Source organism: Vicugna pacos, chromosome 30 (genome assembly GCF_048564905.1).
Source record: "Vicugna pacos chromosome 30, VicPac4, whole genome shotgun sequence".
Lineage (NCBI taxonomy): Eukaryota > Metazoa > Chordata > Mammalia > Artiodactyla > Camelidae > Vicugna > Vicugna pacos.
In genome coordinates this window covers 12,022,373-12,047,859 of record NC_133016.1, presented here as the reverse complement: position 1 = coordinate 12,047,859, position 25,487 = coordinate 12,022,373, and the positions used below count along the sequence as shown (strand labels likewise).

The window sequence follows — 25,487 nt, the reverse complement described above, 5'->3', positions numbered from 1 at the left end:
AAAAATATATATGTATATGTATAACTGAATCACTTTGTTGTACATCTAAAACTAACATTGTAAATCAACATATCAATAAATTTTTTTAAAAAAGAATGAAATAATGCCATTTGCAGCACCATGGATGGACCTAGAGATTATCATATTGAGTGAAGTCAGAAAGACAAAGACAAATATCATATGATATCACTTACGTGTGGAATTTAAAAAAATGACACAAATGAAATTATTTACAAAACAGAAACAGACTCACAGACATAGAAAACAAACTTACAGTTACCAAAGGAGAAAGAGGGGGAGATAAATCAGGAATCTGGGATTAACAGATACAAACTATCATATACAGGATATGTAAACAACAAGGTCCAACTGTATTGCACAGGAAACTACATTTAATAGCTTGTAATAACCTATAATGAAAAAGAATATATATGTATAACTGAATCACTATGCTGTACACCAGAAACTAACACAACATTGTCAATCAACTATACTTCAATTTTTTTTAAGTTTTCTGATTTGAATCAAGATTATCTTTTATGGTGGAATAAATATTTTACCCATGTTAGCAGAGTATGAGTACTTTACTACAATTAAAAAAAAATTTCCCCTCTGGATATGAGGTTAACTTTATTTCCCTCCATTTAAAAAATGGACTTAGAGAAATAGCACTGGGAAGCGGGAAGGAGTAGACTTAAAAATCAGATTTATCAAGGTTTGAAATCCAGGTCTACAACCTAAAGCCTCTATGACCCTGACCTGGGATTCAGTTTATCCATAAATAATATAGAAACAATAATCTCCAAATCATAGACTTGTTGAAGAGAGTAAATGTGATATATAACATGCCTGTCGCATCAGAGACAACAAAGGGGTGTATTAGTTTGTTTTTCCTTTGAAAATCTGAATGCAGTTATGGTGGGCCCTCCACCCTGTCACATTTAATTTACTTTCCATAAGAGATACTTTGCGAAATGGATGGCTCAGAGTAGGGACGTCCTGTCAGGGAACAGACTAAGGTGCAGGTTTCACATCGATGTCACTACCACTGCGGTTTAATTAGACGTTAGAGAGTGATGAAGGTCTCAAGTTAGTCAAATTCCTTAATAGTTACTAGAAATTAGAATGCGTATTCCCCTTGGAGAATCATTGTGCTTCTGAATACTGTGCCTGTCTCACTTCTATATATTTTAAAATCAAATCGTGGTTTAAATATGTTCCAAGGAAATGGCTAGTTAAAACCCAGCTGTGGTCAGTTCTAGAGTCGGGTGAATACCGTCCTCAAATCCATGCTTTGGTGTGATTGCACTGTTTTCTGTTGAGTTGTTCTAACCAGGACAGGCCTGGAAAATTTGCAACATGTAATGTGCCCCTGCCTGAGGAGACCACGATCTTCTGGTAGGGAAGTTCTGTTTAAAGAAAATGAAGCACTTTGTCAGATTCTAATGGAACATGCGATACAGCTCTTAACAAAAATAGAGGCTGTTTCATGATATAATAGCAAGAAAGCCATATTCCTACATGCTTTTAATGGATGATAATTTTCCAAGAATTTGGCACAAACAACAACAAACCCTTATTGAGTACTTGTTACATGCAGACATTTTAAAAAGCATCTTACAAGTATTATCTAATCTTTATAATTCTCTGTCACTGATTCTGTTAGCATCTGCATTTTACAGGTGAGGAAACTGAGACAGAGATTTTAATTAACTTGCATATACAGAGTTATGAGGAAAGAGCTGGGTTGGAAATGGGGTATTTTTAGCCCCAGGACCCATCCTCTTAACACTACACTAAACTGCCCTTTGGAGAAGTAAGCATCTGGGCAGTTTTCTCCTGAGAGACAGACTCCATCCAGGATGTTTGTCAAGGGATGTAATGAGAATCGGGAAGGCCAAGGTCCACCACCATAATCAGCAACTCTGAGCCTCTGTCATGGTTGGTGTTCAGGCACGATCCTTCCTCTGCAGCTCTGTGCCAACCAGCTGACCCTCGAAGTCCCCACGTTTGTGTATTGGCTGACCTCTCTCTGTGCAGCAACGCTGAGCCGTATCCACAGGACCTGTCCTCACGGAGCCAGACAGTCTGCTGATTTATGTGGGAATGCTGGCATGAGAAGAATGAGCTCTGGTTTCAGAACTCCTGGAGCTCTGGCGTGTTTGCAAACCATCCTTCCCATTCTAGCCCTGGAGCTGAGACAGGTCCTTATCAGACCTAGAACTCCCATGGAACTCAGATATTAGGAAAACACTTGCAGGGATGGGGGTGGTATGAGCATTTTTGTAGTCACCGCGGAGAAATACCTACGCAGAATGTTTTGTAAACATCAGAGTCCAGCACAGTCCCGTGGAATCTCCTTCCGGTTGGAAACAGATTCTTTGAGATCCAGAAAGAATAGAGTTACCACCAAGGTTTGCTCAAGGAAGTTGGAAGTGTTTGGGAAGTCTCTCTGTCTCGTCCTCCCTCTCTCTCGCCCCTCACCGCACACACACAGCTCTCCAAGGTTTCTGGCTTGTCTGAAGTGGACACTTCAGATCAGCATGGGTTCGCATTCTTCAGTCCTAATCTTGACCAACAAGGCAGAATCCCAAAGGAACGCAAGATAAAATGAGCTGCCTAGGTTTAGGTTCATTGCATCAACACACATCCCTTCTGGTCTGGGGTGTATCAGAGCCGCAGTTTACCCTCCTACTGCGTGGCCAGTGATGTTTAGACCAAGTGTATCTTCCAGTGTTGTTTATTTGGTTAATCGCTGATGAGCGCCCGATAATTCATCAGCAAGGGAGTTGAGACCTTTCGAATCTTTCAGTTCCAGCATTTATCTTATGGGATAATTATAATGAGCCTGAAAGTTATATGTATGCAGTCTGACATGTATTTGGCTCTCGAATCCTCACGTCTTGATACAAGACTAATGAGCCTGACCCCTCATGTCAGTAACCCGTCATTAAACCCCTGAGTGACCTGCTTTGAAGTCGACTCCCTCTCAGGCTGTGTCCTTCCTTCTTGGCCAGTCAGCCCTGCTTTCCTCCGGGGTCTTCTTTCTCTCTCCCGTTTCGGCTTTCGGCTCGCCTTCCTGTCTGTTCTCTTTCATCAGTCGTTTTCCTGTAACTCTCCTTTGGTCAGACTTTGTCCTTTCACCCACCAACTTGCACTTTCTATCCTCCAGCTTACTCTCTCTTCTCTGTTTTTCTTCCGGCTGCCCTGCTCTTCCTTAAAGTATATCCTTCTCCAAATATACAAGTATAAAGTATATTTCCACCCCAGTCTTATTCTTCTTCAAAATCATTGGCTCTCAACTGGGGGGCAATTTTGTCACACAGCGGAAATTTCACAGCATCTGGAAATATTTTAGGTGTCACAGCTAGGGGCTGGAGGCTACTGGCATCTCGTGGGTAGAGGTCAGGATGCTGCTTGACCTCCTGTGATGCACAGGGTGCCCCACGTCACACACAAAGAATTGTCTGGCTTAAGATGTCCCTGGTGTCAAGGTTGAGAAATCCTGCTTTAAACATTCAACCACCTCTCACTCTAATTTCTTATCTGTTTCCTAACCCCAATTGCTAAATCCTCTCCTGCCCTAGGCCTGCCCTTCAGTTCCTCTCCCATCTTCTCATCGCTTCTTCCTTGCTGTGGCATCTGTCTCTTTGGCTGAATCTCTTGTATGCCTTTAAACGTGGTGAGATCTCCCCTCTCAGACTCTCTCCTCCTGCCTTTGTGTCCCTGTCTTAGTTTGGCAGTTACCTTATCTCTCAGCTGCCCTGCAGTGATTAGAGGAACTGGGAAAATATTTTGCTTAGAATTCTGTTTATTTTCCAGGTTTTCCCAACCCCCATGCAGCCCTTAAGCTTCTGATTTTAGAGTCTCTCAAGCATCTCCCGTGCCCAGCGGTGCGGCCTCACCGGCCCTCTGCCCTGACCGCTCCCGCCCCGCTGTGCCACGCCTCCCTCGCCTCACCTGCTGCCGCCTGCCGGGCAGGCTGCTCTGGTCCTTTCTTCATGATACTGATGTTGTGCCACTGCGTTGGCACGGCGTGGTCGAACCAGCTCCTCTCCTGCTGTAAGAGAAGGGAGAAATACCGGCATTCATTTTTTTAAAAATCAAGTATTTACTCTATGACAGGCAATGCTGGGTGTGTTGGCAACCAAAATAAGTAAGAGGGAGCTTCCACTCTAACGGAGGCAAGCGAGACACCCAACCACACGGAGGCTGGGCGGGTCAGAGGGTGGGGCCGGAGGGGCGGCCTGCCCGCCCCCTTGGTGGCGCTGTGAGCAGGGATCATGTGCAGGGTCCTGCTTCTGCTCCTGACACCTCAGAAGTGGCATGTGGGTTTTGGCCTTTTTGTATCTTGTCGGTCGCAATTTGCCCAACTGCGCATGTGTGCAGTTATTTTTAGTCCCTTACCGTTCCTTCGTATTCTGTCGCTGGAGGAGAGTTTGCCCAGGTGCAAGCACTGCAGTAAAGGGGCCCAGGTCCCAGGTCCCAGCCTGTCTCACTACCAGCACAAAAGCCCCACACTCTGAAAAAGACCACCGTTCCTGGAGATTCCTGCATCTGACTCCAAGGCACAAAACACCTGTGACTCTTTAAGAGGCTCCCGCACCACCGGTGACAGCTCCAAGCTTCTGTATTTATTTATTTATTTCTCACTCCTTGCAAAAACACTATCAACACTCAATCAAGTCTCAAAGGAAAGGGTCAGAAGGCAAGTGGTTTAAACTACCTCCACTTAATGGCCCCTTCCTACAAAGACTGTTTTCTTTTCAGGTCAAACTGTTGTTCTCCATACAATGAGTAAATCAGAGCGGGCTGACTTGTGTTGTTGACTAGGAAATGCTACCAGGAGGGAGGCTTTAGGCTGCCTCTCTGGACATCAGGACGTTTTTAAAGAGTGTGGAAGCTGCCCTAGCTCATTGCTAGTTGCCTTCACAGCATTATGAAAGTTGCAGCCAGCAGTAACTGTTTTGAGGCCGGCCATATTTTCCTTCTGGCCTGAATTCCCTGAAGTCTAACGTTAAGGTTAAGAAGAGCAGCAGTTTAGGGGACTGAAGACAACGGTAAGACTTAGCGTAAGCCTTTCCAATGCTGTCACTCCGGGGAGAGGGGGACGTTGTTACCGAAAACTCAGCGTCAAGGAAGAGACCAAAACAGTTCAAAATCCCTTCCCCTAAGCATTGTCACCTTGTGTTTTCCCACAAGACGGGCCTTTTCCCTGTGGTTGGGGGTGGGAGGGGTGTCCGTGAAGGGGCCATAATGCTATTGGCAATACCGCTATCTATTGCCAGGCCGGGGTGTCAGGGCCAGACTGGGGATTACATGCACATTCTTCACGGCTCTGTGAAATTAATGTGCTCGGGGTGAGAAGCTTGTGCCCCATCATGTTTCAATAATCCTTTATCCACGTTTTGACAATCCTTTATTGACTGCTCATTGCATCCCAAGTGCTGTTCTAAGTGATTTACTGAGGGGATGTCATCCAGTCCCTCAGCAAGCCTATCAGGTAAGTATTATTATCCCCATTTTACAGATGAGGAAAATTGAGGCATGGAAAGGCCAATAACACATCCAAGGTCACCTGGCTAATTCTGGCTCTGGCTCTTAACTCAAAAGGCTCTTTTGCATAAATGAGTCACTGTCTAGGCCACACTCCATACAGAAACCTCGTTTAGGTCTGTCACCATCATTTCAATGACCAGGCCCCATCCAGCCCTTGAAGACCTTGAAGTCCCCAGGCCAGACAGCTTGGATTTTGCCAGCAAACAAGGTCTGGGTTTCCCTGAAAGAAAAAGGAAGTGAATCTGAAGTCTCTTCTGCACAGTGCCCTGTAGCAAACTCTTGCCATCTATGATTACTTGGCCAAGTTGGGTGATTTATGGAACCAAGGTTCCAAGAGCAGCCCCCCGTGTGAGCCAATAGCTCTGCTGAGCTCTGCAGCCACAGACTATGCATAATTCCAGGCAGCCACCTCGGTGAGCAAAATGGAAGTGGATGCCTGCAAATGTTATCACAATCAGAGAAACCTCAGGCACACGTGGAGGGGGAGAGGTGTACGTGCAAACATAAGGAGGACATGTTACTATGTTATTTGCAAGAAAAAAAACTCAAGGCTGCTTAGGATTTGTCTAGAGCCTCAAGCCTCAGCTTAGGATTTAAGACAAGGAAACTTGTACATCTTTGAATATTTCACTTAAGCTTCGTGCATAATACGTTCCTGACGAATGATGGTTGAATAAAGAAGAAAAAAGATTTATTTAGTGCATCATTGCCTTCTTCATGAAGGATAAACATCTATTTGTTAAATGGTTCACAGTGGCTAAGAGAAGAGATACAATTATCTTCGTTTCACATGTCAGTTATGATGCCATTTGCAAAGTTTTATCATCATCATTACCATCACTGTCCTGATAAGGAAAGTCAGCTGCTCTGGGTCTGAAGACTGAGAGCAGGTATCCAGGGTCCAGGCCAGCCTGTCTCACCCCAACCACATTCACTTCCCCCTCAGCTGGGCTGAGGGCTATAGGTTGGGTCAGATGCCTTGCTTAGAGCTCTGTTGTTTGATTTTCTGGTTCTTTTCTATCCACCTGGCTTCTGAGGATTTCCGGCGATAGCTGGCTTTCCTGAGGAAAAGCTTAAGTAGCAGAGGAATGACTGAGTGTGTAGGTACCATAAGACAGAGGACTTAACAGAACCCCAGAGACAGAAGTAGATTGGAGACAGAAATCTGACACCCACCTCAGCAGGGGCTGAGCTGGCTCACTGGTGGGCAGAGCGCTGAAGCAGAATCATCTGGAGATGAGGGTCCTAAGCACGGTCCGCAGCTGTATTAAGGATGGAACCCTGGGCTGGAATTCCATTCCCTCTCCATGAACCTGGGTCCACACTCCCAGCTCAGTCAACTACTGTTTATTTAATTAACAGATGGTGGTGAGTTCCCCCCTGGATTATAGTTCTCCCTGAAGTTCTTCACTGCTTAGCCACCTCACCAGACCTTCACAGTCTGGGAGCGGGAGGAGAAATAGAATTAAAATTCCACCAGAAGCTTTCCCTAGCCAGCTCAGAGGGCGAGCAGGAGAGGAGGTTGGAAGTTACTGTTTAATGAGATGTTGTGATTGTTGGAGGTGGCCTGGCCCCTGCTGGGAGGTTAGTGTAATCACGGTGAGGTCGGCCAGGGGCGGTGGTGAGCAGACAGCACAAGGGTGGGGTGGGGAAGGAGACACTTGTGTGCTTCACACTGGACCTCCCCCCTTGTGGGCTGTACCACCTCTCTGGGAGGCCATGGCCTCACTTTTAAGGATGAAAGTACAAATATTTTATGAGTGTCAGAAAGGAACAGTGCCTTCCCCCGATCTCCAGGGCCAACAAGCCAGTGAGAGTGAATGGAAACGGCTTTGTTAATCTCCCCCTCCCATGAGACGTTAGGAAAAAGCCTCGTAAAAGAAATTTAACAATGATGGACTTAGTAAGCTCTTCTTTCCCATCCCTTGCATTCCCCATCAAGGACCGCCATCCAGACGATTTTCTGACACCTCATATAATTCAATCATGAGAGTCAGCTGTTGGGTTCTATTTTGTTTGGGTTTATTTTGCATTGGGGGATGTGTTCCTGTACATAAATCACACATTTTAGAGACAAGTCCGAGAGAAGCGGTGGTCCTCACAGCAGCACCCTGATACAGGGTGAAATGACAGGACTCTGACCTCACGATGCATGTTTTGGCGCACGGTCACAGCTGGCCAAGGTTGTCTCTACTTACTCATCTTCCTCTAGGCTCCCACAATGTTTTCCTGGAATATGCTCCTGGGGGGAACGTAGGGGGGTGTTATTTATAATCTCACATAATCCTGATTCTCATATTAAAGCATGCAGTGGTTGCTTTCCATGGGAAGAAAAACAGCTCATGTGAGTTGGAAGGAATGCAAGGGAGGTACTTGGCACTCCTGACACATCCAACCTGTGTCCAATTTAGGAGAATCTCGGCCAAGAAATGATGGTGCCTCACACAGCCTTGCTGAGCCTCTACTGCCGTGCGTGCCGAGCTTCAGCAGGGACATCATGGGCAGCCTGACAAAGGCAATGCTGAGGATGTTGGCTCTGACCAGATGCAGGACTGCTTGCTGCATCTTGGATACTTAACTTTACGGCTCATGCAACTAAGCTCATTCTTGAATCAATGATCCATTTTAGAATGGGCATTAGCTAGAAACACAGCTACAGGATGTCTTCAGAAGAGGCAGAAGTGACAACTTAAGGATGTTACTTAAAGGAATGAGAAGGCTTAGGAAGAGGACAGATACTGGAATTACCCCATGGGTTTATAGCCACACTGTACCTTATAGCCGGGCCATAGTCAAGTTACTTAATCTTTCTATTCCTCAGCTTCCTCGTCTTTAAAACAGAGATGACCACGATTCTCATTACATAAAGTTACTGTGAGGTTAGATAATACATGACAGTCCTACATAGGACAGAGTATTGAGCGTATGTAATGTGCTTGGTAAACATACTATGGACATGCTCCTCTGAGTAGGCACTTAGTGACGACAGAAATCATAAATCAACACCCCAATTTTATCTAACGCTTAGGATCAGAAGAAAGTCACTTAGTTATCTCTGTCTCAGATTTCCCTTCTATAAAGCGATGTGTCTACTCCAAGGACAGGGGCAATTAATAACATTTAGATAGTGCTTTGAATTCTACTGAGAGGCACATGATCACTACAAAACGTCATTCTGCTGTCCCTCATCAGTTCTGACGGAAAGAAAAATGATCTTAACCTTTGTAAGCATCGTGGCTGAACTTGTTCTAGGGGTATTTTATAAATCATTCCACCAGTGGGCTTATTTTGCATCCTACAAATTCTTTATATCACTACGGATATTCCATAAGCACAATTGGTGGAATAAAGCTTGTCAGCTACAGACAGCGTCTGTGTGTAACTGATTTATTACATGACAACCAATGTATCAGTGAGCCCTGGGGTTTACCTAAGTGCTTTCTGAAAGATCCTAGTGGCCAATAAGGAGTTAGCAAGAAAGATGAGGAGAGAAAATGTGAGGAAACCCACACGGCAGTGCTCTCTTTGGTGACTCAAGATATTGCCAGTTGGCCTGCAGCTCGAATATACTGGGGCAGACTTTTCTAATCAAGGCTCATTCTGGGAAATATCTTCTCCTTTGGCTCCTCTGCAACTGAGATAGACTCAGCCAAATTTCGGACTGTCTGAGAAGCTAGGAAAATTGGTCCTTTCCAGCCATGTTGTCCTATATCACACAGTACTGTCATTCTGGGTTATGTCACTCATGTTGAAACCCAGAGAAATCTGGGAAGTTCCCAGAAAACAGTAGTTAACTCAGGAGGTTTCCTCACTAATGTAATGACCACTGGATGTAGAAATGCTTATGCTTCCAGAATGTTCACGTGATACTTTTGGAATTTAAAACAGAATATATGTTGGTCAGTGACCAAAGGGGAACTTCCCATTATGTTACTCATTAAAGCCATCCCACAACTTCATAAACATGTTTTGATTATGTATTCACTGTTTCCAGCTAAGCGGCAGGAACAAATACTCCTGTGGGATATTTCAATTACTCGGGGCTTTAACTTTCCATTTCCTGGTGTTATGAGTTAAACTGTGTCCTTCAAAAAGATGTTGAAGTCCTAACCCCGGCACCCCAAATGTGACCTTATTTGGAAATAGGGTCATTGCAAGTGTAATTAGTTAAGATGAGGTCATACTGGAGAGGGATGAGCCCTTAATCCATTATGACTGATGTCTTTATAAAGAGGAGAAAAGACATACAAGAAGAGATGGTGATGGGACATGTGACAGAAGCAGTAATTTTAGGCGTGCATCTACAAGCCAAGGAGCGCTGAGGATTACTGGAAAACACCAGAAGCTAGAAGAGGCAAGGAGTCGTCTCCCCTACAGGTTTCACAGGGAGCCTGGCCCTGCCAACACTTTGATTGTGGACTTCTGGGCCCCAGGACTATGAGACAATAAATTTCTGTTGCTTTAAGACACCCAGTTCGTGGTACTGTATTAAGGCAGTCCTGGGAAACAAGTACACCTGGCTTGTACATTTCTTTTAACAATAGCTGATGCCAATTTGTAGTACATAAAGGGATAGTTAGGTTCAACATTCAGAACTTAATCCAGAAACCATCTGCATCTGTTCACACTTCAGGCCTCATAATTATACAGGTACTGCCACGCCCTGAGTGGTCGACCAGAGGGCTACACGTGGCTCCACATGCACCCCTAAAAGTCCTTCTAATGGAAAGCAATCCACATTGTAAACTGTCAGAATTCTGTGATTTAAAGCCTTAATATGCCTCTTCGTCTAGTTACACAATCACCAAATGGAATATATATCATATTGTCAGTGCTTAGGAGAAAATCACTAGACAGCATCAGCAGGAAAGCATGTGTTACGTTAGTTCCAGGGTAATAAATAAGCCAGGTATGAGCTTTTAAAGAATTATGGTGACTTTTGTTGGCACTGGGGAATTCTGGCTCCTACCCTGGTTAGCCTTGCTAGAAACAGTTGAGTTGTTTCAATCACTATGTCAACTAGTGAAAGCCATATAAAACCAGAATTGGACCAATACCTGGGATGCACTCACTTGTTTTCAAAGCTAGGCTTCATAACCAGTGCAGAAAGCAGTATCTTAAGAGGACTGACAGATGAAGGAAGAAGTGATTGGATAGAGGACTTCTATGTGCTGGAATATCTGACTGCTATTAATGTTTTGTTTGCAAAGCATATTTAATGACACGGAAAATAATATATATTTTGGTGACAAAAAGCAGGATGAGAAATTCAGATATAGTTTGATACCTATTAAAGTAAAACAAATTCTGTGCATAAAAAAATGTTAAGAGATAATTATTGTGTGGTAGGATTTCAAGTGATTTTTATACTTTTCACTATTTTTCAAATTCTCAACACAGGCAAAAATCACTTCTCTAATCCAGGAGCAATTTAATGCTAAAAATCAATGCACAGAAACTTCTGTCATTTTATGTAGATTGTAATATTGTAGGCGATTTTTTCCCTTTATTCAGGTCTTCAGTACTTTTCATATATTCTCAAAAAAGGTTTTTATTCATTTCACAATGAAAGAAAATTAAATTTTAAAAATTATGTAAGTTTATGGATGATCTAGCCATAATGAGTGTCTGCAAGGTGTCAGAGCTGCTTTAAAGTGACCTATGAAACTTTTGAGATGATGTCACAGGGGACCACCATAATGCCTCTTGTGGATTACATAATTCTTTTCCCGTTTCTGTACTCTTTGTCATGTGACTTTGCAGGTCCTCCCACATTCCTCCACCCCACTGAAACCTGCCTAGGCCTTGTGACTTGCTTTGGCCAACAGAACATAAGCAGAAGTGAGTTGTGCCAGTTTTGAGCCCAAGTCTTCAGGTCCATCACTTAAGCAGTTTTCAGCCCTGTTCCCTGACTTGCACGTCTGCCATCATTATGATCCTCCCAAGAGCAGCTGCTGCTCCTTCAGCCTGGGTAAAAGAAACACACGGAGCAAGTCCAAATTCAACCCAGAGTGAAGAGCTGAGCCCAGCAAGACCCACAGCAGAACCACCCAACTAAGCCAAACCTAAATCAGCCATTCAATCAACCTATGGACGCAAAAGCATGACAGTAAACGTCTACTGATGACAGCTATTGAATTTACGCAATAAAGACTGATAAAATCTCACAAACACATGATATTGGCCTGTAGGAACAATGGCCCAGTGTGAGGATTGACAAAGTATATCAACCCCGTATGACAAAAGGCCCTTACATCATACCTTAAAAACAGAAATGGCCCTGCACTTGACAAAGTAGGTTTTGTGTGTATGTGTGTCAGTTTCCAGTGTCTGTCTGTCTGTATGTTTGTACATACATGTGTGGGAAAATTATTGAATGCCATGATATACCACTGTGTTCATATTTATTTTCTTCTCTAGTTTTCAGTTAAACCCACTAAACATACATCTTTCATGTTGGCGTACTCTGGCTTCCATTGAAGAATGGTATTTTGAGATATAATCCTCAATGTTCATTTACCAACTTTCAGAAGTCTAAGAATATTAACCATGTTGCACTAATCTTTGGTGTTGCAGACTGGAATTATTCCTTGTTTTAGAGCAAGTTTTCTCAACATTAGCACCTGTGGCTTTTTGAGCCAGATAATTCTTTGTTGTGGGAGTGTTGTCCTGTGCATGGTAAGATGTTTAGCAGCATGCCTGGTGTCTACCCACTAAGTGACAGTGGCACACACCCCCGCCCCCGAGTCATGACAGTCAAAAACATCACACATTTCTGAATGTCCTTGGGAGTAACAAAATCACCCTTCATTAAGAATCACTATTTTAGAGGAAATTAGGATTCAGTTTGGTTACGTCAAATTTACAACAGTAGACACCACTGGCCATTTTTTTTTAAGGCTAGGTTAATAATAATTCAGACAGTCATAAAAAAGTAAAGCAAGATCTTAAATATAGTCCAAAGCTCTAGAGCTTCTGATTCTTATGGTTTTCATAAATATATTGTTACTGATAGTTGTGGGGAAAAATAAAAAATGTGTTAATGGCCTGACAGGTAGATTTTCTGAACCCACCTGTGCCTACTCTGAAGTCAGGCTAAAACTTCCCCTTTACACACGCTAACAGGCAGCTTGATGGGACAAGCCATGCCCTGGGCATTGTTTTTTAGGGCGTAGTACCATGACCTGCCTGGCACCTCATAAAAATTAACAGAGAATAGTGGAATTCTAACTGTAAGTGAGGAATTTCAAATACCACCTTACCCAAAGATTCCATTTCTATCAGAGAAAGGATGAAGCAAAATTTAATTTCCTGGCATTTTATATGCTTCAACAAGAATGTGGGCAAGAGCCAGTTAAGTGCTAAACCCGACTATGGGACATGTGGTTAAAATTAACATCAAAACAGAGCTTGTATTCATGATTATGCTCTTTTCAGTGGAACTCACAGGAGACTGAACTACACGTTAACACTGGGCTCTCTGGTGCAAGACCTTCAAACTCTTCATGCAGTTTCCCTTTGGGCTCATTTATTAAGACTGTATCTCAGTTTCCCTGTAGGTAGAATGTAAAGGTTGGACTAAATAGGGTCTATGATCCCTTTCAGCTAAGACATTCTTTAAGCTTTAAAATAGTTTGTTTGTCACAGCAAAGAAATTGGACAGTATTGGAGAGTTTCTTATAAGATTTGACTCACGCTTCAAGCAATCTGCCCACAAAAATTTTTACACAGGGCAGCAAAACATGCTCAGAGCCAATAGAGTGAACCCTTCCGTTCTCATTGGAGGCCCATCAAGAGATCAGTTTAGACCAGTAAGAAAGTAGGGAGAAAAAGATTCATGGATTTGTCACTGGAAACTCAATAGACTTAAGAAAATTACGCCCAAAAAAGGATGACCTTTTTTGAGATAGAGGACGCCACATATTAGTGTCGCTAGTCATTGAACAGAATAAGAAAGATGAACCGCTATGCTGTACGCCAGAAATTAACACAACATTATAAATCAGTTATAATTAAAAAAAATTAGAAAGAAATCCCAGGGAATTACAACGGGTGATCAGGACTGAATTCTAAAACCACCAGCCCAGCAACTGAATATACTGGATGTAAAAATTCGTGATCAGTCTCAAGAAAGAATTTCCTAGCATGTACAGATAAAATGATGGGAGAAAATCTATTTCTACTCAGAGGCATTCCTTATTGGTTCTAGGATACACTGAAAGGAGAGGAGGCTCCTGAAGGGTAAAGAGCGGGAAAAACATTCCCTTTTCCTGTGGTTGTTCACCAGCTAAGAGCAAGGAAGCTGCAAGAGAGCCTTTAAAACATGGTTCTCTTGAGAGAAGGGAATGAGATGCGCCCTTCAATCAGATGAGAAAAGACCTAAGCTTATGGCCGCAACAGTGCTCACCCCTCATCCTGAGTGTCAGCGGCTGGTCCTGTACCACCATCCCCTACCCACAGAACATCGTCTACCCACGGTCCCCTGATCCCATGTCGAGCTGAGCCTCTTGGGGGTGGAAGCATCCAGGCTCTCTATTGGTAAGCTCTTTGCTCAGAGACATGGTGCTAGGTTCATTTGTTTTAAAATGAAGATGCAGTCATGGAATTTCAATTCCCAATTTATCCATTTTTTAAAGTATCTTCCAATTCTACCACAAGGGAATTAGAATTTGTATCCAATTTGTTTTTGCAAAGATTTGAAAAGAAAACAAAATGCAAATAGTCTGATCACGGGGACCTGGCCTGAGGGAGGTGTTGCAAATCCTTCCTAATGCATGCTCTACAGCTCTGCATTCTTGCCTCTATGGGCATACCAGAAATATTTTATTTAGTTTAAGTGAATGGAAAGATCCAGCACTTGGAAAGAAAGAATTGTTACTAGCCCTGTTTGTTCCAATAAACAATGAAACTTCTTGTTGCTCAATAAGAATTAAAACTGACAGTTTGTAAAAACCAGAAAACATAAAATCTTGGACTGTGTTTAGGGCTGATTGATATTTCCAGACTCTTATGATGATCCTGAGGGAGAAGCTTGTTTGGGTTTCCATAATGTCAGTGAAAAACACTTCTCTGGAAAACCTGCTACAAATTGGCCCAAAGTTTTTCCAATTCCAATTCCAATTTGTATCTATTGAAAGATTTTGGGCCTGTGGAACAGCATTAGATGGGATGTAAGCTGACATCTTTGTAAGTTCAAAGATTCATTCTGCATAATTCTGTAATTAACAATGAGATTAGGTAAAATAGCAAGAATTCGCAATTTAACCATGATTTCAATTCTCTTAACACTGAGTCTGGGACGTATTTTAAAGATTCACTTGACTTAAACAGACTTTAGCTATGTGTGCACAGGCCAAATAAAGAAAAGAATTGACTGTACACCAGAAATTGACACGACATTGTAAACTGACTATACTTTAATAAAAATATACATATAAAAAAAGAGAATTGACCTAAGCAATTGTCTGAACTATGCAAACAAGGAGAATCCTCTTAGAAGAGGATTCTCTGCGAAAAATGCTGGGAGATATGAAAGTGTTAGAGCAGGCAGATCACTAGATGTGAGCAGAGAAAGGCGGGCAGAGGCCAAATGGCAGGAAACCACATATCTTGCAAACAACAGAGGTCCTTGGGCTGATGAAGAAAAAGAAAAGCAGGAACCTCTGGACTATAAGAAACCACACATTTTGGGTTGACAAGTATCCTGGAGTCAGACAAAGAAAGGTGCAAAAAAGCAGAAATTTCTGGCAGACGAATGTAACATTTTATTCATTATGCCCTTATTATGATCAAATTAGCCTTGCAGATAAGGAGTTCCCATTATGCACTGATGCCATGACACTTCCAGTCAAGACCAAATAAGGACAAAAATCCCTCCTCTCCTTGGGAATGTGGAGCTGGGATGAAAATCAGGAACTATGACCTGAAACTCTTCCCTCCCCATTGAATTTTCCGCCCATTCATTTTTACACCCCACATCACCAGTATGCCACAGAAACTCAGGCAGCTACTCACCTGAGTCTGCCCAATCTCCCCTTGGGAGAGCACTATCACCTAATAATAAATTCTTGCTTTGCTTTCCTGACCTCTGTGTCTTGTCTCTGAATTCTTTCTGCGATGAGACAAACCTCTCTGGTAGCAAAAGCACATTGGGAGATGTGAACGAGTAAGACGCAGGGATAATATCAAGCACTTGTAATAGACAGAATTCCAAAATGGGCCTCCAAGATTACCTGCCCTAATCCCTGGAACTGTGAAGATGAGGTATCACATATCGGAAGCCCTCAATGAATGTGACGGTAATACCATTAACCTTCCTTCTCCTGGCCTCCCAGTCAAATCCATTTATATCTTTCGGTCAGACACAACACAAGATATTCCAGGCGCATGCCCAGAGTCAGATTTAAAGTTCCAATTAACTTATGTTACAACCCACTAACCTGCTAAATTGAATATCAGTTTTTTTTTTTTTTTGGCTATTGTGACCTAACGTAATTGTATGTGGTATCATTTATCAGCTTAAAAAATACTGTTCTTAAAATTGTGCCATAGTCCTCTCTATTGTGTGCCTGAGCAAATTAGCTAGGGTTTTATATAATGGAGAGAGATATTTGTTGTTTTTCTACAGAGAAACCTGAATACTCATTGAACTTTTACAAATAAATAATTGGATTTATTTGAACACGATAATGTTACCATACGTAATTTCTTCAGATAATCCTCTTTTTAATTATAATGCCATCAATGAGATATCAGGTTCTTTGTGTTTCGTGTGTTTGCTTTTCCCATGACCCAAGGAGGAAGTACCCCAAAGGAGGAAATTCTATCTAAATAAATGTGGCAATTGGTTTATAGAAATTCGGTACTCTTGGTGACGACCTTGTTACGATACGCTCACTTGGGTCACTTTGCTCTTTCATGTCTTCTGTTCATTCACTCATTCATTTATTCAAAAACATGTATTGGCAGTTTACTATACACTCCGTTAGAAAACAATGGCAGGGAAGACAGTCCCTACCTTCGTAGAGACTGAAAAAAATATAAGAACTAATATTTGTTGCAAGCTTACAAGTCCAGGTATGGTGTTGTCTCTTTTAATCATCACAGCCTGATGAAGTATATAGCTCCATCTTACAGATGAGGAAACTGAGACTCTGAGGTTAAGTAACTTGCTCAAGGTTACACAGCCACAATGAAATAGAGCCGGGATTAAAATCTGACTTCAAAACCATGTTCTTAACTCCTGGACTTCCCATCTCTTTCTCCCAATTACACCTCACTACCAAATCTTCTGGTCTTGTTAGGTGGATCACTCTGTGCTCCATACACAAAAATTATCTGCCTTTGCCCTTGCCAGACAGCCAGACCCCAAATGCAACCGAACCTTGTACATCTAACCCAAGCCCTTCTTCTCTGTGTCATTACAGGCGCCTTAACCCATCTTACTTTGTCGGCGTCTAACACTGTATCATGTCCGCACCTCACTCCTGCAAGTATTAAGTTGTTTTTGTACATTCACCTGATGTTCCAAACCAGATCATAAGTTCCAGCTTAAATCGTAAAGTTCTCCAAAGACCTACATTTTCTTTCATCCTAGCAATAGAACTTGGGCAGAGAGTTAGGTGATAAATTACAGTTGTCTTTTCCATTACTAAATTGGTTCTGTGGTCCTAAAAACATCACTAGATTCATAGAAAGAAAAGATAGGTGACCTGTTTAAGACTCAGTAAATAGAATGTGCTCGCTTGGCTGATTCCCCTCCCCTTCGATTAATCACTGCCATTGTCAGAACACTGCCTGCATCCTACCACTGTAGACTCTGCATGCCTGGTTTTGCAGTGACCACACAATCCTGGTTTACATAATGTAGACGGGGTTTGTATCTCTACCTTAAGCCTCTTGGGGCAAGGCCAAAGCTTGTCCTGAACACCCACTTAGCCTGCAATTGCAGGACAGAAACTCAAGGGTCTGTCACTGGCTGTCTCCTGCTCTGAAAACTCACAGACCTTTGTGTTATCCTTGTTACTTAACACTTACAGCCTTGAGATGTCATTTTTCATAGCTGTGTATTTGGCATGGCCTAGCCCAGCAACTTGGAGCAAGTGCTCTCTGATTAACTGTTGACTGGCCCTGGATTTACCACGGCGATTACTGCCAGAACCTCGAGTATGGAAGCTTCGAGGGCTTCACAAGGTGTTGATAACCACTGGCTCCTCACAGTGATTCAGGGCAGCCAGGAGTCTTTCTCACTCTTGGATGCTTTGGCTGAACTCTGGATTTCATGCTCCACCTTTCCCATTACTTCCCTTTTGGAGTATCAAATGCTGGGTGTTTGTAGCCATGACATCGCAGAAGTGCCTTGCCAGCTCACGGGAGGAGAAACATCTTGAGGCAGAGAGAGATATTGTGGGGTTTTCCTCATTCTCAGTGCATCTTTATATTACTCGCCATGTCTGATCTTCAGCTTGGAGAGCTCGCGTTTCTTCTCCTCCTGGGGAGAAGAAGTAGGAGTGAACTGCTCTCTGCGGGAGAGCTAGCCTGTTGGCCTGTGGATCAAGGACATTCCAGAGCTTCTTCCTCAGGTGACCTCTGGAAGCCATCATCTATTGGGGGACCAATAGACTGCTTCAGAGATGATGCAAAATCTGAATCCCTGAGGCTCAATTTACCCTCCATCCTCCCACAAGTAGATGAGAAAGTGTACCTCTATGCCCTTGGGAAGCGCTTCACAATAAATTTCCTTTTCTCGTTGGCCTCTCCATCCCACAGACCCTCTATTAGATAATTCAGTATTTATGTCTGTTCTTAAGGAGGAGGATTCCAGGTGGTCGCATAGGAGAGGGATCAGAATTTCCTCCTCGTGATTTACTTTATTTTAAATGAATAGTCCCTATTTCCTCTCTCTGGTTTTTCATAGATTCGGGTTCCTGAACCATCTTAAACCACTTCCTGCCCATGTATTTCCTCATCTGGAAAATACTAATGAAGTCTGATTTAACACTTTGCATTATTTTCAACTCTTTTCGTTCATCTCTGGTTCAGTCCTGATGCTTTTTCTTGGATTTCTGCAGGTGGTGGTGGTGGTTATTAACTGAGCATAACAGTTTGCCGTATGTCTCTGGGACTCTTTCCTTCCTGTTCCCTTAAAGTTGTTGCCCCTAAGAAGCTCTAGGGAATCGTACCTAACAGTTCAGCCTCACACTCAAGCACTCAGGATGTTAGGTCACACTCTTAATCATCAGCAGAGTAGAAACCTGTTGAAGATTTAATGGAGACCACCACCAACTCTGTTTGCCTTGCCAAAACAGATACACTCTTCTAGGTAAACCACAGCACATTTATGCAGCAGAACACTGAAGACGGGTAGTCTGAATTATTAAGTTAGAAAAAAAGTTGAACTCCATGTAAATGAGAGATGCCCCCAGTTGAGTAATACTAAGCTTACTCACCATTTGTGGTAAATGTGAACTCTTCCCAGGACCAGGTTGGTGACACATAGTTTACTTAATGGTGAATAAATCTGATTAAATTTAAAAATGCTTCCAGCACTAAAGTATGCTAATGTTTTATACCCCATGTATAAAAAGCATGAAATTTACTTGAAAACTGACACGTACGAGGCTGCATAACTCAAGAATTGTGACAGCCTAAGAATTGTCCCACACCGAGCTTTCTGCAGGATGCCTTCTAGGTCTCCATTTCATGGGCACTGAGCAGGAAACTCTGAGTGTAAGTCACTCAGACAGCTTTCTTCCCCAACATTCAGACACTTTTCACTGTCACCCTCTGTGGGTGACATACTGGGGAGTCCCATGACTGCTCACTGTGGGGTGAGGGGGGAAACAAGAGCTGAAGTTCCTCTCTCATTACAGGGCAGCTCTAATACTGGTCCCTGTTTTGAATGAATGTTGGTTGCACTTTCCTTCCCCTAAACCCCTCTTACCCTTCCATTTTTCCTCCAACAAATCCATAAAATACAAATGGGCAGAGGCTCAAGGAAAAGTTGAGGCCATTTCCTCTTGTGGTTAAGCGCTTTAGCTCTCTTTCTCTTGTTCAACAGAGTGTACTTCTAGCCACTCAACCTTGACTGCAACCTGGCACTCTATAGGAACACGAGCTTTGAAAGGCTCTCTTGCTACTCATGTTGTCATCACTGTATTTGTGACATCCCTGACATCCATAAATCTGAGTCTTTTCAGCTTTTTTTTCTCATACATAGTTCATTTTGTAATAAAGTAATCAGGACAGGTATAAAGAAGTAGAATTTCCAGGTTGAAGGCAACCTTAATGCATTCCAAATTGCTTCCCCCATTTGAAGCCCCAATGTACTTATAAGTGGTCATTCATCCTCTATTTAGATACCTCCTAGTAATAGGAAATTTGCCATCACACAAGCAGTGTGCACCATTTAAAAAATACCTCTATTGAAAAAAAAATCTTCCTTAATATGAATCTTGTCACTTACATCCCTTGGCCCACCTTGGCCCAAGTTTTAGAACTTACAGTCTTTTCCACGTAAGAGTTCTTGGAATAGCTAAAGGCAATTATCTTGCCATCCAGAGTGTTTTAGTATTCAGGTTGCCCATGCCCATTTTCTTCAAACACGTACGGATTTCCACCCCCCTCGCCATCCTGGCCACTCCCCTCAGCACAGTTCAGTTTGTCCAGGTGTCTCTGAATGTGTCATGCAAAGAACTGAACATGTCTCAGCCAGGCTAAGACTGCCATCTCCTTATTATTTCCATTTCACAGATGGGAAAACTGAGACTTCCTGCTAAAGGACTCATGCAAGGTCATAAACTAGACCTTGAACATGGACCTCTACTCTCTATAGGGGGATAAGAGGAATCTCCTATAATTTAATCCTGGTCTGTATTTCTTGGTATAGTTGGTTTTCATGTCCAGTGAAACGGTGGCAAAGGGGCTGAGCCAAAAAGACTTCCTGGAAGTGTCAGCCGGTTAACGAACCTGAGGCAGTAGTCTTAAAGTTGCCTGCTTGGGCTTTGCATCCTCCTCCTTACTCCTGTCCACCCTCTCAACTCTGCTGCCCTGCCTTCTTTTGTGGGCACCAGTGCCTGGTGTGTCTGTGAGTCATCTGCTCTGCGAGGCAGCCCGTCTGTGACTCAGCTCCCTCCAGGATGGCCACCTCAGACTTACTGCCATAAGTCACCAAGGGGAGGCTAGGATTAGAAAAATGTTCTTACATATTTGAAATATTCAGCTGTGGCCCATTCAAACATTTCATTGTTAGCTATCTGAGATATGACAAAGGAATCATTCTTCCCGGGGTATCCAAACACATAAAGCTTACAGAAAAGGATTCTAAACTTTAGAACTCCAGATTGTCTCAGTGGTCACAAATGGCTCAAAGCAAAACAAATACAAATTCATTTTAACAAATGCATTCTACCTGGCGCTTTTAAGAGACCAGGAAACCAAACAACGTTTGGGTCCCGACTCCAGAGAGAACTGAGTTGGAGTAATAGAGCCACGCTGCAGTGGCTGGACATCTGGTGAACTTGAGGCTCCGAGTCGAGGAGACCCAGCTCAAGAGAGGGTTTTGCTTGACTTGGGAGGAACTGCTATCTCGGGTGCCTAAGAAGTCTGGACATATTTCCAAAGGAACTGAAAACAGGATATCACAGAGATATCTGCATTCCCATAAAACCTGCAGCATTATTCACAATAGCCATGGCTTTGACACAGGGAAACAACCCAAGTGTTCATCAAGAGATGAATGGATCAAGAACTGGTATACATACCAGTTGCTAACTGAGGGAAGCTGTCTTTCCTGCTCTACCCAAAGGAAAACCAGAGAATTCTTATCATTACCATAGTATTTAGGGCTTAACTCTTCTACAGAAGGCAGACTGTCCTTTGCTGTTGCAAATAACCTGTTATGTCTACTCCCATCTTATACGCACATCTTCTTCAGGTTCTAATAGGATGTCAGTTCAATACAGCAACATATTAAAATTTCTATCAGTTGTTTGTTTATATCAGGGGTCATCAAGCTTTTCTGTGAAGGGTCAAACAGCAAATATTTTAGGCCGTGTGAGCCGTATGGTCTTTTGGCAACTACCCCAATTTGCCAGTATAGTGCCAAACAGCTGTAGACAATTCATCCACGAGGGAACCATCTGAGTTCTCGTGAAACTTTATTGATGGACACTGAAATCTGAATTTCATATCATTTTCATGGGTCACAAAGTATTATGCTACTTTTGATTTTTTTCTCAATAATTAAAAAATGCAAAAACCATTCTTAGCCCCAGGCTATACAAAAAGAGGGCCATAGGCCATTTTTTGTCACCCCCTAATCAATATTTTCATTGATGGATTTATTAATTTTTAAGATATTTTAGGGCCCCAGTATGAAGTTGACACAGATCATTTTAAGCTTACATCATTTTGATAGTTTATATTATAGGTTATTGTGATGATTAGTTTAGTTCTATGTGTCAACTTGGCTAGGCCACGGTACCCTGATTAGTCTAGATATTGTCATCAAAGTATTTTTTTAGATGAGATGAGCATTTGAATCAATACTTTGAGTAAAGCTGATGACCTTCCACAATGGGGTGGGCCTCATCCAATCAGTTGAAGGCCTTAAAAGAAAAAAGACTGACCTCCCCAGAGAAAGAGAAACTTCTACTTACAGGCTGCCTTCAGACTCAAGTCCCAGCATCAACTCCTCCGGGATCCCTAGCCTGATGGCCTGCCCAGCAGATATTGAACTTGCCAGCCTTCACAGTTATATGAGCCAATTCCTTAAAATCAATCTCGCTCTCTTTCTCACTATACATTTGACCCTTGAACACAGGGATTAGGGGAGCTGACCCTCCATGCAGTTAACATATAACTTTATAGTTGGCCCTCTGTATCTGCAGTTCCACACCAGCAGATTCAACAAACTGCACATTGTGTAGTGCTGTAGGACACATTTATTGAAAAAACCCCACATGTAAGTGGGACTCATGCAGGTCAAACCCATCTTGTTCAAGGGTCAACTGCATATGGTCAACAAATAATATCTCTTATTTGTTTTGTTTGACCTTGATTAAAACAGTTATTAATCCACCTTTTGTGATCTCTAAGACTGTTTTTTGGATGACAGAACAATTATTCTCTTAATACAAAACTTTTTACTTCTATGATTGGTGATATTGCTTCTTCAGTCCTTTTGTTGGGGTCCAAGACAGTTTCTTCTGTCTTACGTCTTTTCACAAGTTCTAAGCAATAATGCAGCTTTATTCTACTCCTAAAAAAAACTCAAAATGGTTTTGCATCTGTATGACCAATACAGAGGCTCATTCTTTACTTCATTACTAACCATTGACAGTACTGCCAACTCTGCTGGCAGTATGCCCTAATCATCGACTGTATTTTGAGAATCAACACATTCTTTAATATACCAGATTTAAATATGTTGCGGCTGAAGTCTGTCAACTTACCCGAGCCCACTGATGTTCAATAAATTACATAATATGCCTTTATTGCTTCTTTCATTCTTAGTGTAATTTTGATTTCCTTAAAGTGTGTTCTTTTGGCATCTTGCTTATAAGCTAGCCCTGAAGAAAGAATTGTACAGAAAAATCGGTTTTGGAAGCATTACATGCTACATGCCGTGAAAATTCATACTACACACAGCATATTAAAGGTTTGAGAAAACCTGTAGCAAAGAAACTTGTTTAAATTAGTTTAATTCAATGTTTCCCAAATGTATTTGGCCACAGAAAAATTTCTTTTTTCCCTGCAACATCTATTGGAACACATTTTGGAAAATCTAGTCTCATGTTATAACTTACTGTCCTCGTTAGAGGTCATAAAAAGGCTAGAAAGAAGATTGCTTTAAGCAAAGACTAAGGAAAAGCACAAATTATTTTACGAAACCAACTAAATGGTCAAAGTACTAATGATTCCTGATAAAGATAACAGAGTCAATTAAATAAACTATCCTTTATTATATACTAGTTGTTTGTATTTAATATGATATCTCATCTTTAAACCATTACCAGGGCTGGTTAAGGAACAGTCACTTTCTTTGTAAAGTTAAGCAGTCTTACATTTGATTCCAAGTCTATAAAAAGAGAATGCTGCATTTCTTCCTTTTGTCTGTTTTCGAAATTGCTACTGACAATCAGTGTAATCGGGCTACCTGAGTGGAAAGGGAGGAGTCCATATATTTAAGAGAGGAGGAAATAGTCAGTTGCTTTATTGAAACATAATTCACATGTAACATTGTGTAAGTTTGAGGGGTGCAAGGTGGTGATTTGATACACATTTCTATTGTGAAATGATAATCACAATAAAATTAACATATCCATCACCTCACACAATTGCCATTTTGTTGTTGTGGTAGTGGTGGTGATGAGAACATTTCAGATCTACTCTCTTAGCAACTTTCAAGTATACAATACGGTATTGTTAATTATGGTCACTGTGTTGTACATTAGATTCCCAGGAGGTTATTCATCCTTATAACCGGAAGTTTGTATCCGTAGACCAGCATCCTCTCATTTTCCCTAATCTGTGTAGCTGTGATGCTCTCAGCTGCAAAGAGCAGCTGATAAAGCACCAAAATGATCAAATGATACAAACAGGGACATTCATGTAAAGCGGTAAACTGAAATCAAGAACACAGTAAAAGACCTAGAATAGGCAAATTCATTGAGACAGAAGGTAGAATAATGGTTACCAGGAGTAGCAGGGAGGGAGAAATGGGAGTTATTCTTTAATGGGTACAGAGCTTCTGTTTGGGACGATGAAAAAGTACTGGGAATAGACAGTGGTGATGGTTACACAACATTAAGAATGTAATTCATGCCAGTGAATTGTACAATTAAAAATGGTTAAAAGGATAATTTTTGTTAGGTATATTTTACCTCAAAAAAAAAATCACTAAAAATATCGTGGAAGTAACAAAAGACAGAGAGAAAACTATACATTGTATATTGTAACAATGTCAATTTTTCTGACTTTGACATTGGTCTATAGTTACATAAACTGTAACCGCTGGGAGAAACTGGGTGAAGGGAATTTGAGACCATTTGGTACGATCTTTGCAACTTCCTGTGACTCTGCAATTACTTCAAAATGAAAAGTTAAAACGAGTATATTAAAAGAGTGAGACAGACTCAAAAGACTGAAATTAGAACATTCTTTAACACCATACACAGAAATAAACTCAAAATGGATTAAATACTTAAATGTAAGACCAGATACTATAAAACTCCTAAGGAAAATATAGGCAGAACACTCTTGGACATAAATCACAGCAATATATTTTTTGAACCAGCTCCTGGAGTAATGGAAATAAAAGCAAAAATAAACAAACGGGATCTAATTAAACTTAAAAGCTTTGGAACAGCTAAGGATACCATCAACAAAACAAAAAGACAGCCTACAGCATGGGAGAAAATACTTGCAAATGATGCAAACAACAAGGGACTAATTTCCAAAATGTACAAACAGCTCATACACTTTAAAAAAAACAAGCAACTCAGTCAAAACATGGGCAGAAGACCTAAACAGACATCTCTCCAAAGAACAGACAGATGGCCAACAAGCACATAAAAAGATGCTCAACATCGCTAATTGTTAGAGAGATGCAAATCAAAACTACAATGAGATATCACCTTACACCAGCCAGAATGGCCATCATTAAAAAGTCTACAAACAATAAATGCTGGAGAGGGTGTGGAGAAGAAGAAACCCTCCTACATCGTTGGTAGGAATGTAAATTGGTGCAGCCACTATGGAAGACAGTATGGAAGTTCCTAAAAAACTAAAAATATGATCCAGCAATCCTACTCCTGGACATATACCCAGAGAAAAATATAATTCAAAAAGACTTATGCACCCCAATGTTCATAGCAGCACTATTTACAATAGCCAAGACACGAAAACAACCAAAATTTCCATCAACA

The 25,487-nt window shown here is 41.8% G+C and overlaps 1 protein-coding gene across 10 annotated transcripts in view; it reads right to left on the bottom strand.

Moving 5' to 3' along the window:
- Positions 1–25,487, bottom strand: part of CCBE1 (collagen and calcium binding EGF domains 1) — a 249,115-nt gene that overhangs the window by 180,633 nt on the left and 42,995 nt on the right. For 7 of the 10 annotated variants that reach the window (XM_072952103.1, XM_072952100.1, XM_072952102.1 and 4 more), the window contains 2 exons: positions 23,013–23,129; positions 3,961–4,060 (listed from right to left, as the gene is read on the bottom strand). The gene's annotated coding sequence lies outside the window, so the exon portion shown is untranslated. Of the gene's footprint in view, positions 1–1,276; positions 1,410–3,960; positions 4,061–23,012; positions 23,130–25,487 lie in introns of all 10 variants that reach the window. The other 3 variants (XM_072952105.1, XM_072952104.1, XM_072952107.1) reach the window with 3 other exon arrangements.